Consider the following 15,992-nt stretch of genomic DNA (forward strand, 5'->3'; position numbering starts at 1 on the left):
TATTCTGTTCTGTATATAACCCTGTCTGTTTTTATACATCTTTAAGAGCAAGAGCAACACTGCATTTTTGTTATTTTGGATATTTGATTAGATTCGGAGACATATTTAGTAATACTAATTCCATTTAACTCGACCACTTTCACATTGCATTCATCATACTCTATTCAAATTAAGGTTTGCTGGCTGGCACGCGGGTGCGCGGGCAGGCAAGTGAATTCTGCGCAAAAGCGATAGAGTAGGAAGGTGAGGGAGAGAGATGGAGGAGGGAGGGACCGAGAAGAAGAGAGAAGGGCGGAGAGAGAGAGAGAGAAAGGGCATGAAACGAAGAGAAACGAGCAAAATGTAAAGAGGAGAGGGATGGAAAGTGACGAGTGGGTGCTTGGGAGACTTGGAGAGAGGCAAGATAGATTTAGAAGGGGAAAGTGAGAGGTGGGAATTGGGAGAGCGAAGGTGAGAGAAACGGGGAGGGGGAGGGATGTGTGAGATCCAGAGGAGGGGAGAGATGGGATTGAGAAACAGATAGAGACAGAGACAAAGTGAGAAATCGATAAAAAGTGGGATGTGTTCAGCACAGAGAAGGCAATAGATAGGTGGGGAGATAGTGCTCGAATACCGCACGAGAGAAAATGTGGCTGGCTGGCAAGAAGGGTTACGTCCACAGAACCTGCTGGGATCTTAACCTTCATTGGTAGTTGACAATGGCGCATGGGTTTACGGTAATGTTTTCGCGATGTATTATCCATCCAAAGTAAATTAATGCGTCATTGTCACAGTACACCCGTGAGCCAGATATAAGTGGGGGGGGGGGAATGAAAAGTGCAATTGGAGGGGCAAAATTGGCCACTTAGAGTAATGATGCACATCTTGAAGACGTATAAATGCATTTTCTTTTGTGTTTCATTCCTATGAATTGTTGGTTAGCACAGCATGCGAGCAACTTTCATGAGTAATCTCACCGATTTAAAGGAACAACTGCACGCAAAGGCAGCCGTCTCCTTTGCTGCTGTAGGAGTGCGCGCGTGTGAGTGTAGCGGTTATGGCGCTGCGCTACAAACCTGGCCACCTCGGTTCAATTCCCGTTCACGGTCAACACCGGTGACGATTATCTGAAGCAGTCCTGGGTCTCCCTCGAGGTCGACTCAGCTTCTAATGAGTACCTGGTGCGGTGTGTAAAAATCGCCACAAGGGAGACAAAGGTGGCCGTGCGTGATGCTGCCGACCCACTCCCTGGCATGCCATGCCGGCCTTCACAGGTGCTCGCTAACCGCACTTGCCCCAACACTCTGTGGAGGCTATACGTCTGTGTACTGCCTGGGGTCGATTGGTAGTGTAGTGGCAAGCACACTGCAAACTCGACGACCAGAGGTTGATTCCTGCTCACGGCCAACATCGGGATTAGTGCTGGCTACTTGCCACCTCGTGTGCAGTAACGGACTTAATAGGTGTTCGCTAAAACGGCACTTGCACCGAGAGCCTGTGGGAGTGTATTGGGGGAATTTTGTTTTGACTCCATACGTGGAACAAAAAACAGTAGAAAAAGCACCAAAACATTCCGTGACATCTTCTACCTAAACCAATTCTGTGAATCCCCTAGGTTGGATCAGCCTTAAATGGCTACACCCCTGCACTGTGCGAACATCAGCCCTTGGTGAGACCTACGGCCTTAATAGCAAATGTTCGCTGCACTTTGCCCCCACTGGTTTAAAAAGAGGATTTACGGAGCGCTATTTTTTTTCATGCATTCACCAACCGTCTCCAAAGGCATTTGTGCCCTGCGTGCGATGGCTGAAAGTCCATCATGTTCTGCTCGCTGTGTAGCTATGTTGAGATCAATAAGCCCGAAAAGTACTTGTTATTTTTTTCGGGACTTCTGGTGGTTTCTTTTAGTTGTTGTTGTTGTTGTTTTCGAAAATCACCACAGTTCATCGAAGTGAGTTGCTCACACAGGCAAACCAGGAGCAATTACCCTCTCCAAAGTGCAGGACGGATTCCCAATAAGTCGCCGGCCCAAGCGTTGTCCTCCAATAATGTATCACGGCAGTTCAGCGCGGGCCAGCGTAATATTATTACACGAGGGTTTTTCTCTCTTCACCCCCCCCCAACCTCTCTCTCTCTCACCTCTCGGTCTTAGAATTCCCTAGGCTGGAAGAGAGAAGTGAATTGTGTCACAGTTCGTACACAGGTGCTTTTTTAACGCATGTTCTGTCCGCGTGTGCCGTTACGAATCGAGCAGCTATAATCGCCAGAGCCTTGACAATTACTCACCTGTCCGTCTATCTCTACATATCTCACGAAACTGCCAATACATATCTGCTTACCTCCCTGTATACATGTACATGTGACGAACAACAAAAACGCAACACACTTGACAACAGTGGCCTTAAAATAAAATACATTTATAACAGTTAACATTTTGGCCAATGTTCTTAGCCCAGTCACTAATGACTGCACAAAATCGTGAATTTAAAATTGGTTTTGCATTTAGTACGGCTGATTTCAGATCTGAAAAAAAACAAGTGATGATTTGGCTGCCTTGCAACAATTTCCATATCGTATTAGAAAATGTGATGGCTAGTATGAAAGAGATAAAAATGCCTCCCTTGAAGGGGTTTTCTGCAAATGTTCTGTGAGGTTTCTGATCATATTCTTTATCTCCAAGACGATGCGATAGCACATTCGGAATACATTTCTAACTCTCTTGAACTTTTAACTTTTGTACTTTTTTTTCGTGCAAACCCGTGGTTGCTCGAACATTATTATTATTATTAGGCTCGCGTCACGGTGCGTTTCATACCGAGCGGTGCCTAAAAGGGTAGATGCGCAGTCCTGCAATAGCTCGCTCACCTCCCCGCTGGCGGAAAGGCCTCCACTAGAGGGAGCGCTGGAAAGCCCCCCCCCCCTCTTTGGCCTACTCTGCCCAGGGCTGGCAATACTCTCTGGAAGAGGTTGGAGTCCCACACCTTACCCCACCCGGACGTGACATGACGAACGGTCCACTTCACTGTGGTTGTAACATTATTCGTACATACTGCTGGGCGGGCAGACGATGGGGCTGGGTGAAGCTCGCTCCGTTGTCTCAAATGCAGCGACCTCTGTGTTTCAAGTCGAGCGTGGTAACCGTGTAAATCACGGCAGTATCCTCCTGGCAATCTGCGTGTTCCGCTAACAAGCTCGTGTGGAACGGTAAAGGTGTAGCATTCCAGTTGTGTAGCTACAAGGTAAGAGGCGTTTTTGTTATTCATAATAAAGGTTTTGGGTTGAGATTGGTCACCCCTTGCGATCTAACCCAAACATCTTTATTATGAATAATATCGGTCGCGAACGCCTACGTGTTAGGCCGTTTTTGTTGTTCACACCGTTAAGAGTGGGCGGAGTCGTGACGCGAATATTGTTACCTGGACCCGGTGATCATGAGCGGCTAGTAACATATCTGAACCGGCGCCGGGTCCACCCCTTCACCAACTCACGTTCTCTTGCGCCAACAGTTTACACCACAGCAGCATCGCCGCCTGAAAGCGAACTATAACAAGAACACTTTCGACTTGTCATGCACTCCACAATGTCCGCTCACTCTCTCAAAGGGGAGAGGTCAAACTCACGAGGTGCGAGGAGTAACTCGGGACAAGAGGACACTATCCACCAGGCGGTGAGCCAAATCCCACCCACCCCCCCTTTCCCAAGCTCTGTAGTCCTCTATATATTAAGGTGTTAAAGGGCAATTAATGAGAGTTTTACACGAGGGTTGAAAGCGGAGTGCCAGGAGAAACCCAACGTGCGCGAAGGGGAATCCAATCTCTTCCATATGGACAGAACAGGTGGCAGGCCACATTTTATGTACCGCCGTCTCCTGGCGAGCCAGGGTATGGCACCTTAAATGCCCGTGTGAAGGGAGTTTCACAACATTCGTGTGATCCTATACCTGTCAACCCCTTATGAGTGCCCTACCTTATTACAGACCAATTCAGACCTTATTGGTCATCCCCGTGTTCCTTATAAATCTCAACGTTCGTCGTACAAAGCCCCATCACAAGGGAGAAACACAAACAAATTGAAAAACATGTTTTGTCCGTATTGAAACAGCCGTACGCCGCCGAATGGACCTGAAAACTCAATTTCCCTGGACAAGAATTCGGAGTAACCCGTGTGGGTTGACAGCTTTGTGATCCGCCAACTCTCACCGCTTCCATGGTGCTCGATTACAGGCCACCCGGCGTTAACGGTAAAAAAAAAATAATGCATCAAGAACTAAACGCTGTGCGCTAACAGATGAGATGGTGGGGGGGGGGGGGTTCTTGTAAAATCCAGCTCTTAATGCTGACTGCCATTTTAAAGTCACATTTGGTTACTCTGTTTATTAAGAATTAGAAAAAACGACAGTATCTGCAATGCTCTTGATTTGGAACGGTTCCAGCAAGCACGGCCCTCCAGTATTATCAATCAATCCCCGTCACATCTCATTTTGCCCAGGCACTAATAGTGAGGAGCCATCGGCCCTACCACGAGACGGAGCGTCTTGTTACGCAGCATAATATCGGTCTCCAGAGGCTTCGCCGGAATGTAAGCTGTGTTACCGGGGCTTGAGAAATGAGTCCAAAGCTACCCCATTGCACATGATTAAAAAAAAAGAGGCAAACACCATGCCTGCATCCATCTTGTTCCTCGCCTCAAATCTCCGCCAACAAAAAATATTTTTCCCCGTCAAGCTTTTTTTTACGACGAAACTTTCGAGTGTTGAAAAATGTGCCGATTTTGACGAAACGGCCTGATGCCTCCCCCAGCGAATTAAGAGCGTGTGTCAGGCATCGCAGCTACGGGACGTGTCCTATTTGAGGGTAAATGAACGCCGCGGAGATGGGAGGCACGGAATCGGGTGACGGTGGTTTTAAGTGTCGCAGGTTCGTGACAAAATCGCCAAGGCTTGGGACAGACCTTCATCCACGGCTGATGATGATCAGTTGTATTATGTTACGGTACCATGTACGTGGATAGGGTGGGTAAGTGGGTGGGGAGTGGTGGGGGACAAAAAATGTGTGATGGCCGAGGATGGCGACGGGGGTGAAACGAAGGAACGGAACTCGTCCCACAAAGGGCATCTATTGCAGGGACGGAGCGATGGAGATTATGCCATCGAGTGATGGGGAGAATTGGCCAGGGCTTGGCTAGGCCTTAATCTGGCACTAGGTTGAGCATGGCTAATTAGACTGATATAAGATACAATGAGCTGGCACTGCTGAGATCCTGGCTTTGCATCTTTTAGCCCCGCCCACCCCCCCAACACGTTCCATTCATTGGCTACCACATTCAGATAAGCTCCTCCCCCCTTAACTTGTATTTAAGAGCTCGCCTCTTGGAATTTTGCGTCACTAGTTACAGTAAATCTAGCTGTGACGGTCCCACCTGATGACAGAGACTTGTGTTGCCTCTGAAACGTCGTGATTTATTATTTTATTTATATTATTATTTCTATTATTTTTAAGCTACGTGACTTTACCGAAAAACCTAAGAGTATGAATCCTTGCAGTCACGAAAGCTTCAAATCTAGAATTTGCATCTGAGGTTTAAGTCACTGTGGGCGATTTAAACTGGGTGCTTCTAAAGTGTAGTGAGTTGGTCGTCTCGGTCTGGTCACCAATGACTTTGCGATGAAGTCGTCGTTATTTATGCATTTTTAACTCTCTCTCTATAGCTTATTCTACTGCAAAAAAAATGTTAGTCTGATATGCAACCAACACCAAACGTGTGCCGTAGTACAGAAAAAAGTGGACATTTATTGAAATCTGGGATGTAGTTCTACAGCATCAACGTCCGACGGCTGTTCTCTCTCACAATGTGGTGCATGGCTTAGCCGCGAAGGCTCTGCGTGTAAAGTTATCGTGACATGAAGCCAATAGTGTTACTTGGTGGGGTGGAAACGCCAGCAACTTAAGACATAAGTGTATGTGATCTAAAACTCATTATAGCGATTTCCCTATAGAATGAGGAAGTGTTCAATCAATGCAATAGAGCAACGTCTGAAAGCTGCGTTTGGGAAAGTTCAGGACCGAGGCGAAGTAGGAGGCGATTTGTATTGCACCGAGAATGTGGTGGCAGGGTGGAAACCTGCTGCCCCCACCCCCCTCCACACACACACAACATGCGGTGGTGGAGTTGATTGGCTGGGAACCTTCGAGAATCTTCAAGATTCCCGGAGTCGCCACGGTGGCGAGATGTTTACTCCCTCCCCTAGAATGCAGGAGGTTGTGGGTTCGATCCCAACCCTGACGCTCGCTGTATATTCGGAGTTTGCATATCTCTCTCACCGTGGTTGTGTGGATTTTTCGCCGTTGTTTCGGCTGCCGCTCCTCTGGATCGCAAGTCCAGTGCGCTGCTAATCGCTACACTGCTGTGGCGGCATACATTATTCACATTTTATTTATTTATTTTTAATTGTTTTGTACAAATGACTGGGCGACAACATTTTTTTTATTTCCGCCGAGTCTTAGCTCGCCAACATTCTCGAGGTCCGTTCCTCGGGATCTCTGGCATTTCTGATTCAGCGAACATTGATCATCTCCCACACCGGAACGTTCCAGCAGTGAAGATGGAAAAAGTCCACGCGGCTCCCCTCTCCTCCCCTGCCTTGCAGGTGTTATCTCACGAACGCCGCCTGCGGAACCAATAATGCTCAGAACAAAAACTGTAATCGGATAAGCGATCCCAGCCATTGTACGAGAACGAAAATAACTTCCTGACCTGCCATCGGGGATGGGCGATGTGATGTTTTTTTGAGACATCATTTAGTCGTAACGACGTCACATGACGGTAACAATGTCCTCGCGGGGGGGGGGGGGGTACAATCGCTGCATCACAATCCTCCTGCCCACCCCCCCCATTTGCACGAATGCTTGCGCAAGATATGGAAGATCAGCATGCGGCATTGTGCAAGCCAAGACAAACCCAGCAGCAGCGTCAATCCTGCTCGAGCGATTAGTGGCATGCACCCCCCCCCCCCAGTGGTGGAGCGTTCGCCGACTTGTTGAAGTTATCCAACGTTTCGCTCAACGCGCCTCGGGAGGGAGAGCTTCTATCGGCTCGCAAATTCTATGGAATCCTTCCAAGAACTTTAATTCTAGATTAGAAGCTTTCGTGACTGCAAGGATTCATATTCTTAGTTTTTTTTCGGTAAAGTCACGTAGGTAAATTTTTTTTTTTAATGATAAAAGTTAAATATCGTCGTGATTTTTTATTTTATTTTTATTTTACTTTTATTAATTTAATTTTTTTTTACCTACGTGACTTTACCGAAAAAAACGAAGAATGTGAATACCTTCCAAGAACGTCGGACGTCGTGCCGAAGAGTGCGCGGCGGCAACCAGGAAACCGCTTGGGGGAAGATTCCAGATCGGTGTGAAGTTGTTCGTGCGGGGGGAAGGGGAGGGGGTGGAAACCAAGAGGCATTACTTTCGAGGGGAGTTGGCGCGGGTGGGATGGGTGGTGTCGCGTCTCTCGTAAAAATTAACATCGCCGTAAACGTCGTCGTAAACGTCGTCGTAATTGACATCGTGGCGTTGAATTGAGCTGCCCAATGGAAGCGTTGTCGTCACCCCCCCTCCCTCCTCGCCTCCCCCCTCGCCTCCCCCCTGAGCACCCCTCCCCACCCAGCCCGGCCTAACCAAGCAAAACTGTAGAACACTAATAAACCTAATTATTATACATTATTAAAATGCGGGGTGCCCACAGACTCCAAGGGCCATTTGTTTCAATTTAACACGTTTGATAAACATGGCCAGTTCCCTGCCCCCGAGGGGGTGTGAATGCATTATTGCTGTACAATTGCCATTACCTCCCTTTCCACTCTGTTTCATTCACAAAAAAAAGCATCTCGCTGACTGCATGCCTCTACGGGGAAAATGCTGAAATAATGAATGCTCTCGAAAATAGGTGGCTTGTTTAAAAAAATAAATTCTAAAACATTTCTTATAGCAAATAATTATCCCATGATGCTCCACACACATAGAACAATATGCCAATTGGCTATTGGCGATTGCATTTCGCTGCTCAGACGTTGCTAAGCACAGGCACAAAGGCCCAAAGCTCTTGGCGGCCAACAACAAACGGCACTTAAATAGTTGTAATGGGCATTACGAATTTACCTATCCCTCATTTTTAAATCCTCTTCGTATGGCTGCTGATGTTGATGTAGAGCAACAGCTGGAATTTTACACTTAGGTGGTTGATCCAGACGATTGCATCAGGAGTAGTGGAGTGTGTGCATCACCACCAGGTATCAGCATCTGCTGCTGCTGCTGCCACGGTTTGTGTGCAGATGCGATTCAGGGGTTGTGTTCCCAGAAGCTTCAGAGTGGGAAATCGAAGGCAGAGATCTTCTGCGTTGTCGCGGTCTTTCGCGCGGAGGTGTTTGTGGCTTCTCGTGAACTCCATTCAGCTTCGCAAGCAGCATCAATCGTCGTGAGGCTTGAAGCGGCTGGATCCAATAGGCCTTGCTGCTGCGTGACTTCAAGTGGTGGTGGCGATGGTGAGGGACGTTATTGACATCCTCTTGATGGTTGTGGAGACGCACGTTTCTCATGAATGGCTGGACGTTCCTGCAGGCTTGGGGTGAACGGTGTGCGACAACACGGGAAGCCCCTGGGCGTTGGGGTCAACTCGAGGATTCTAGTGATGCAGCACCTTCATTTGCAGTGTTTTGCTCGGACATGTCGATATCCGTATGTTAGTTTGCGGTTCATTTAAAATTTAAATTGTATTTTTAATAGCTTGCAATTGATTCTTTTTTTTTGCTTTGCTCCATTTTTAAGCTGCATCAAATCGTGAGTGCGTGTGGTCATCCGCGCCGTTGATTATCGCGCCGTTGATTATTGCGCAAGGCTATCGCAGAGGCGCCACGTCTCACGGGAGTTTCGCAGTAAGGGGGCCACGTTGCTACGTGGCTTGAGACAATTTGGACCGTGGCGCGAGCACAAAAGGAGGTCGTGGGTTCGATCCCGACCCTGACGCCTGCTGCTGTATATTTGGAGCTTGCGTGTCTCTCTCCCTGTGGTCGCGTGTATTTATTTCCGGGTCCTCTGGTTTTCCCTCCACATTTACAATCACCGTGCGTTTAGAGTGTTTGGCTGCTATACATTTCTACGTGATGAGCCACTTCATTGAGCTGTCTTTTGTGACCAAGTCGCTTCGGAAAAAGAGCCATATAGCATAGTAAAGAGTTTACAAATGGTCTATTCTTTTTCGAATAACCTCACAATACCTTTTAACGTCCACTACGAAGCAGGTGGTGCGTGTAATGTTTTTTTTGGACAATACCACGGTATTAACCAGGACGGCTGCTGGGGTTAGCACTGTGAACCTTGGCAAGAAGAGGAAGGGGTGGGGGGTTAATAACGATGACAATTGCTTCAACTCCTGTGCCGAGATATTTAATATAACTGGCAACCTCATGAGTTCAAGAACCATTGTGTTATAACCATTACACTACAGTAGCATCCCCAATGTTAAATTTCTACCTGTCCCGCACCTCCGATGTAGCACGCTTGGCTATGCACGGCGTGAAAGGAGTTCTACATACATACTATCTAGTCTTTACATGTTTACAGATGGCGTTAGTCATCTGAAGAAAAAATACAGTGAACAAATATAAAGCAGAGTCTTCCAGAGGTACAAAAAAACCACAATTGCCGGGAAACACGCAACTTTTTATAAATAATACACGGGACTTCATCTCAAATTATATAACACAGTGTACATTTTCCCAAAAAAAACAGCTGCCCCATATAAAGATGTTGGAGCACAGTATTGGATTTATAACAGAAAATAACAAAGTCTGATGGAATTATTTTGATTTGCCTCCCTTGAGCAAATCGCCTTTCTTTGTTCGCCCAAAGTTTTCCCTCCATTGTTGCATTTTATTTCGTCGCCGATTTTTTTTTTATCACCAATAGGAGTTTATTGCCTCATTGATCAATATGGTGTGCCATGTAACTGTGGCGCTAAATTTCCGTTGCCGAGCGATGGGGACGAGAAACGCAAGCGAACGAATGCATAAATAAACGTGATCGATCACAGCACAAGTCTTACGTCCTCATAACTGCGATGTCAAAACGGTTTTACTGGTACCCATTTAATAAAACCTTAATAACGGGGCCATACAGGCACGCAGATATGTGCCGATCCTTCACTGGCGAGTACAGTGAAAGCGCGCGTTTCTTTAATTACGCGTGCCAGACACATTGATGCAGACATCTGATTGAAGTTGGAAGGTTATGATGCTCCGTTTCACGATGGATACATGAAGAGTTTTCTTCGCTGGCTTTCATGACCGATTATTATGATTTCATAATTTTTTATTTTGGCTTTGATTGTGTTGGTATCGTATAAAAAAAATCTATATTGACATCTACACGATCTAACCCAAAAATAAACTACTTACGGATCAAATTAAAGGACCATACGCCAACTCAATCGTGTGTACACGAGCACAAAACTCCGGAAGAATATATAAGAAAATATAAAGTGACGGAAATAGTAAAACAAATATACAGAGAAGATGAATTGCACTTCCAAATTCACAGTTGTCAAATAACACTTGTCAAGCCACAGCTGCAAATGTGGCCGTAGATGACGCTGAGCGTGAGTTTCAAAGCGTTGTGACGGTAAATTCAACAAATTGAGAGGACACGATGGGATTCCAGATAGTGGGTGGCTGGGTGCCACAGCAGGATGCACGCTCTGGTGGCTACCAAGTCCTCCTCTCATTCTCGGGAAGTCTAAGACATGATGGAAAGCTTCCGGGAGTGGTCAGCCTAGGGCGCATAAAAAAAAAACTCTGTGACCTGAGTTCGATACCCGGCCACAGCTAACACCGTTGGTCAGCGATATCCAGAGCCAGTCCAACAGCCTGCGCATTGATCAGCGTAGGACAGCACAGAGGCGCTCTTTGTGTATCATCACATGAGAGAACACACAATCCCTGCCATGGTAACGCGTCCTGCATGAATGTCGTTCACGTGCGTGTGTGGGTATCTGCGTGTGAGCGGTAGTGAAGCGGTTAGCTGAACTACGAACCCGGCGACACGAGTTTGATTCCCGCTCGCGGCCGACGCCGGTGACGATTTTCTGAACAGGTCCTGGGCCTCCCCTAGGTCGACTCAGTCTCAAATGAGAAGCTGGTGCGTTGTGTAAACATCGCCATTGGGGAGACAAATTTCATTTTTTACCTACGTGACTTCACCGAAAGAACTAAGAGTATGAGACAAAGGCGGTCAAGCGTGGTGCTGGCCACCCACTCCCTCGTGTGCCGTCCTGGCCTTAATAGATGCCTGCAGTCGTCTGGTGAAGCATGGTCAAGCAACTTAAAAAAAACCGACACTGGACAGAGATTCCTTCACTCAGCAGTGGATTGAACAAAGGGTTGTAAATCATTATTATAGGTGAGTAGCAATGCTGTTAACTGCCTAAATATGTTCTAACGTGGCGCCAATGAAGCACTGCAGTTCACAGGTGGTTGGACAAGGGGGGGGGGGGGGGGGTTAGCTTTGTAGTCAACAAAAGTGATGGCAGATGCTGTGCAGGAGAGCATGGTCTATGCCAGGGTCATTTAAAATAAACCATTCGAGATGGATACGTGGACACTTTTACCGTAGTAGATACCGACGTCTTTTTCTGTCTCTCTCTCGAAACCACAATAAACTCTTAATATCCTCTCTCTCCGTCCCTCTCTCTCTCTGTCCGTAAAAGTTAACTCACAAGTTGACGTTCGTTTAGCGTATGTCGAGGCGGAATTGCCTGCTTGTGACAGTGGGAGGGGGGGGCAATTATGAGTCTCTGGTTCGCTTTTGCCTCTATCGTGGACATGTCGACCTCCTCTGCCCCCCCCCTTCCTTTCATGGAATGTTGGGCCATAGTCGTTAATGTTGGCAGCTTGCAGCAGTAAAGCAGTGTGGGGGGCATGATTTATTAAAAGGCCCCGTCTTTGGCTGTCCAGGGTTATTTCTCAAGAAATCACACACTTGCGCGTGCAATCACTGGAAGTATTGTGCGAGAGCATTAATAATGCACTGGCAGAATGGGGAAAGAGGCTATGTGCAATATATATAGCGGGTTTGACACAGTACCTGCCTGCCTTTCATATCTGTTGTACAAATTAATACATCGAGTTAGAGTAATTGAGATATATATACAATATAGGCGAAGGGCATTGGTCTGCGTCACTTCGCTATGAAACCATAAACGACATCCCCCCCCCCACCCCGCGTGTTCGATTCCTGGTGACTGCGAAAATTTTTGGTGAGCTGTGCCCTGAACCCGCATCGACAGAGTGCGGTGAAGTATGGTCGAAGGATTCCCACAGCCAATGGGCCTTCATCCAGCTGTGGATTTATCAAAGGATTTGATTATGAAAATTACACTGGTCAACACACTTTTTCTGGCATAAGGCATTCCAACGGTTTTAAGGTAATTTTGGGGTGCTGATTCCAAATCTGGCATCAGTTTTTGTCGATCACATCAGGTTTTAGAGATATGAAATATTGCATTTTTAATAAAAACTGCAGAAGAAATGTTTTTAATAAATGTGGATATCTACGTACAATTATATTATAAACACACTATCCTAAAAATACAGCACCATATTTTAACACTAAAGCAGTCACTGACTCGCAACAACTTGCAATCATAAGTGGCAGAGTTAATTTCGGGTAAAATCAATGAAAATGGGGTATACCGATAGCATAAAAATGAGATGTGATAGAGCAAATCTGTAATCAGATTTGGAATCAGCACCCTGAAATTAGTCTAAAACAGCTGCAAAAGTCCAAGCCAGAAATGTGTTTTGTTGTTGTTGACCAGTGTTATTATCCAGTGTTGTGTAATACTATAGTATAATAATAATAATAATTGTATTCCTGCTTAATCCAGGAAAGCCATACTGGGTCGCAAAGCTTTATTTCAGGAGAAGCCTGCAATTTGACGTTGGCCATCACCAATTACGTGAATGGTTTTGAGCTACCGATAAAAGTTTTCATCGTTTCATTATTGTTAACAAAAAGAAACAGCCTCATGATCAAAACATCCAGAATGCCCCTTGAGCCTGTCAGGCCTCGGAAGCTAAGCTGGGTTGAGCCTGGATAGTGCTGGGATAGGGACCGCAAAACTCCTAAATTTCACGTGGTGTTGGCATTGTAAGCAGCAGAGGGCCTATGACCAGAGTGGTGAAGTATGGTCAAATAATACTCGTGACCAACACGGCTACCGATTCGGTGACAATGCTATACATTTGTATATCAACATCCAATCTGCAGTTATACATTTTTCATTATATATGAAGTATGCATCACTTCAATTAACATGGTTTTAATCATGGCTTATGATCTTGAAAAAATACTATTTTATTAATTTGCGATTGATTAAACATGTCTTTATTGATTTGTGCAATGTCTATTTATACACAATGTTATTTATGTTGTGTATGACTAATATTTTAATATACTCTATTAGCAACGCAATCATCATCATCGTCACCACCATCATTGTAAATCCAGGATCATTAAACTGATCACCTCACGGTGTAGAGTAAGGCAACGGTACACTACAACGTCGCATACATCCGACTCGCTGGGGGTTTGCGTTATACACGGATATGCAAACAACCTCCACCATAAGGGTTGTGGAATTTTCACCAAAAGAAATGTGGGCCCACAACAGAGGTCGTCACGTGCCCAATGATGCGAGTGCGAGCCTGGGGAGAATTTGACCTTTCTTGCAAGGTGTGGGAATCATCATGTGGAGCTCTGTGGATGTGTGCTAATCCATAAAATTAACCACAAAAAAGGCAAATAACATAATTAATTTCATGCATTGCAAATTGTGGCAATACATAAATACGTGCAGTTGATTTTTATGCAAGCCGGCGTGATGTCGTGTTCAAAGTGCCGGAAGTTTTGTTCGTGATAAGACCACTTAAAGTGTGCGGTCGCAATCTTGCAAACAAGTGCACACCAGTAATAAGTAACATTTAAAACGTCAGAATTCAGACCGTGTGTTTGATTTTTTTTAAGGTAATTTCATGTCATTTCAGATTTTCTGATCATTGACATGGTGCCGTAATTGTACGTGTCCTGCCGCGCGAACGAAAGTGACGCCACCCGGTGCCACAATTCACCGCCGTGGACGCGCGAAGCACGGAGTGCCCACTTAACGCGTGGCCTCATCCTCGGTGTCGATGGAGCATGCGACTTGGTGAGTTTGTTGACGAACGTGGCGGGAAACGGATGTAGATGTCATGTGGAAGAGGAGGTTGTGATGATGTGTCAGCACGCGTGCGAGAAGGGCAGCTTACCCGCGAGAAGCCATTCGAGGTGGCATCCCGGGGAACGGTAACCAAAGAGGAAAAGTCAAATCCAGACGATGAGAATGGAGGCGTTGTTTATAAGAGCAGACTCTGGACGACAGGTTTGACTGTAATAATTCATCACGATTATAATTTAATGGGCTTACAACAGCTGCGAGATCTCGCCGAAGGGAAGCCATGGAGAGGTATGGTGGCGTCGGTGAAAGTCTTTTCCTTCAACTTATGAATTGCTTGAAATGAACAAAGAATTTGCAAAAAAATGTAATTAAAAGTTAATAAAAATAATAATGAAAATAAAATAAAATAATGTTATTTTATTTTTTTTACCTACGTGACTTTACCGAAAAAACCTAACAGTATGAATCCTTGCAGTCACGAAAGCTTCAAATCTAGAAAAAAAGAATTTGCACATTTGAGTTTGCCAGGCATCTGCCCCACATGACCTGTCATCGGGCATCTTCGCAAATACGTTCAGTTGCTTTTCGGATGCTCGTTCCTGAAGGCAATTCAATGATTGGCGTGCAACATCACCGTTGTTTGGAAGTGGGCTAAGTGATTACGGGATCTTCTTCTGTGCCTTGGACTCAAGTTGGGTTTTTTTCTCCTTCCTCAGTACATTCGGATAAATGGCCCTGCCACTAGGCAGCGGTTACATAAGACCACGGGCGCTTGGTAATTAGTAACGGAGATGAGGGGGGGGGGAGAAGTCAGAACAAGAACAAAACAGATGATGATGAACTTAGAAACGCAAAACAATCGGCAAGACCAGAATGTGTGCATTTTGGTATCAAAAAACGCATGGTTTCCTTTTTTTAACGTAAACGTGTTTATTAAAATTCAACGAATGTCATGGAAAGGAAGAAAAACGGAGTGAAAAGTTAAAATATTTTAAACGTTCTTAGGTGTACACCCTGCGTACATCTATGTGGAAAATGTACTGTATATGCAAGCTGAATGTCCTTGGGTAATCGCGTGTGCAAGGATGCGTGGCGGAGTGCGCGGTTCAAAGTGACAAGTTTTGAAAAATGCATTTGACATTTCATTTTGCAGCATTCATTGTCAAGAGAAGTGCGGGGACATTTTGACAACATAAATTCATCGGTGGGCGTTAGGAACGTCCCAAAACTTGGGGTAGACAATCGTGAATGCCATCTTCTTATTCTCTGAACCAAAAGCCAAATTTCGCTACGCGGGTCAGCTGGTTAGATGTTTCTCTCTCCATAAATTTGCTCTCTCCTCTCGTCACATCTTCTAGCCTTGTATCTCTCTCCATTGCATCCTTCCATCTCAACGTCAACCTCTGTCGAATCCTTCTGGGCCTGCACCAGTGCCATCTCACTATCCCTTCTAGTCTATGATTCACTCTTGAGTCTGTGGGTTTCTGCTCGAGTCTATGGCCCTTCATGCGAGTCTATGGTTTTCTACGCGAGGGTGGCTATCTCAGTAACCCTGTGGGTCTGCGAGTCTATGATTCCCTGTGAGTCTATGGGTTTTTGCCTAAACCTACAGCCCTCCTCACGTGTGTGGCTATCTGAGTCAGTCTCAGGGTCTCTGCGTGACTCTGCAAGTCTGTTTCTCTGCATGAGGTTTGGTCTGCGAATCCATGCTTCGCTATGAGGTTCTAAAGGCCTCTATGCGAGTAAACGTT

Source organism: Lampetra planeri, chromosome 47 (genome assembly GCF_965212315.1).
Source record: "Lampetra planeri chromosome 47, kcLamPlan1.2.h2, whole genome shotgun sequence".
In the NCBI taxonomy this organism is placed as follows: Eukaryota; Metazoa; Chordata; class Hyperoartia; order Petromyzontiformes; family Petromyzontidae; genus Lampetra; species Lampetra planeri.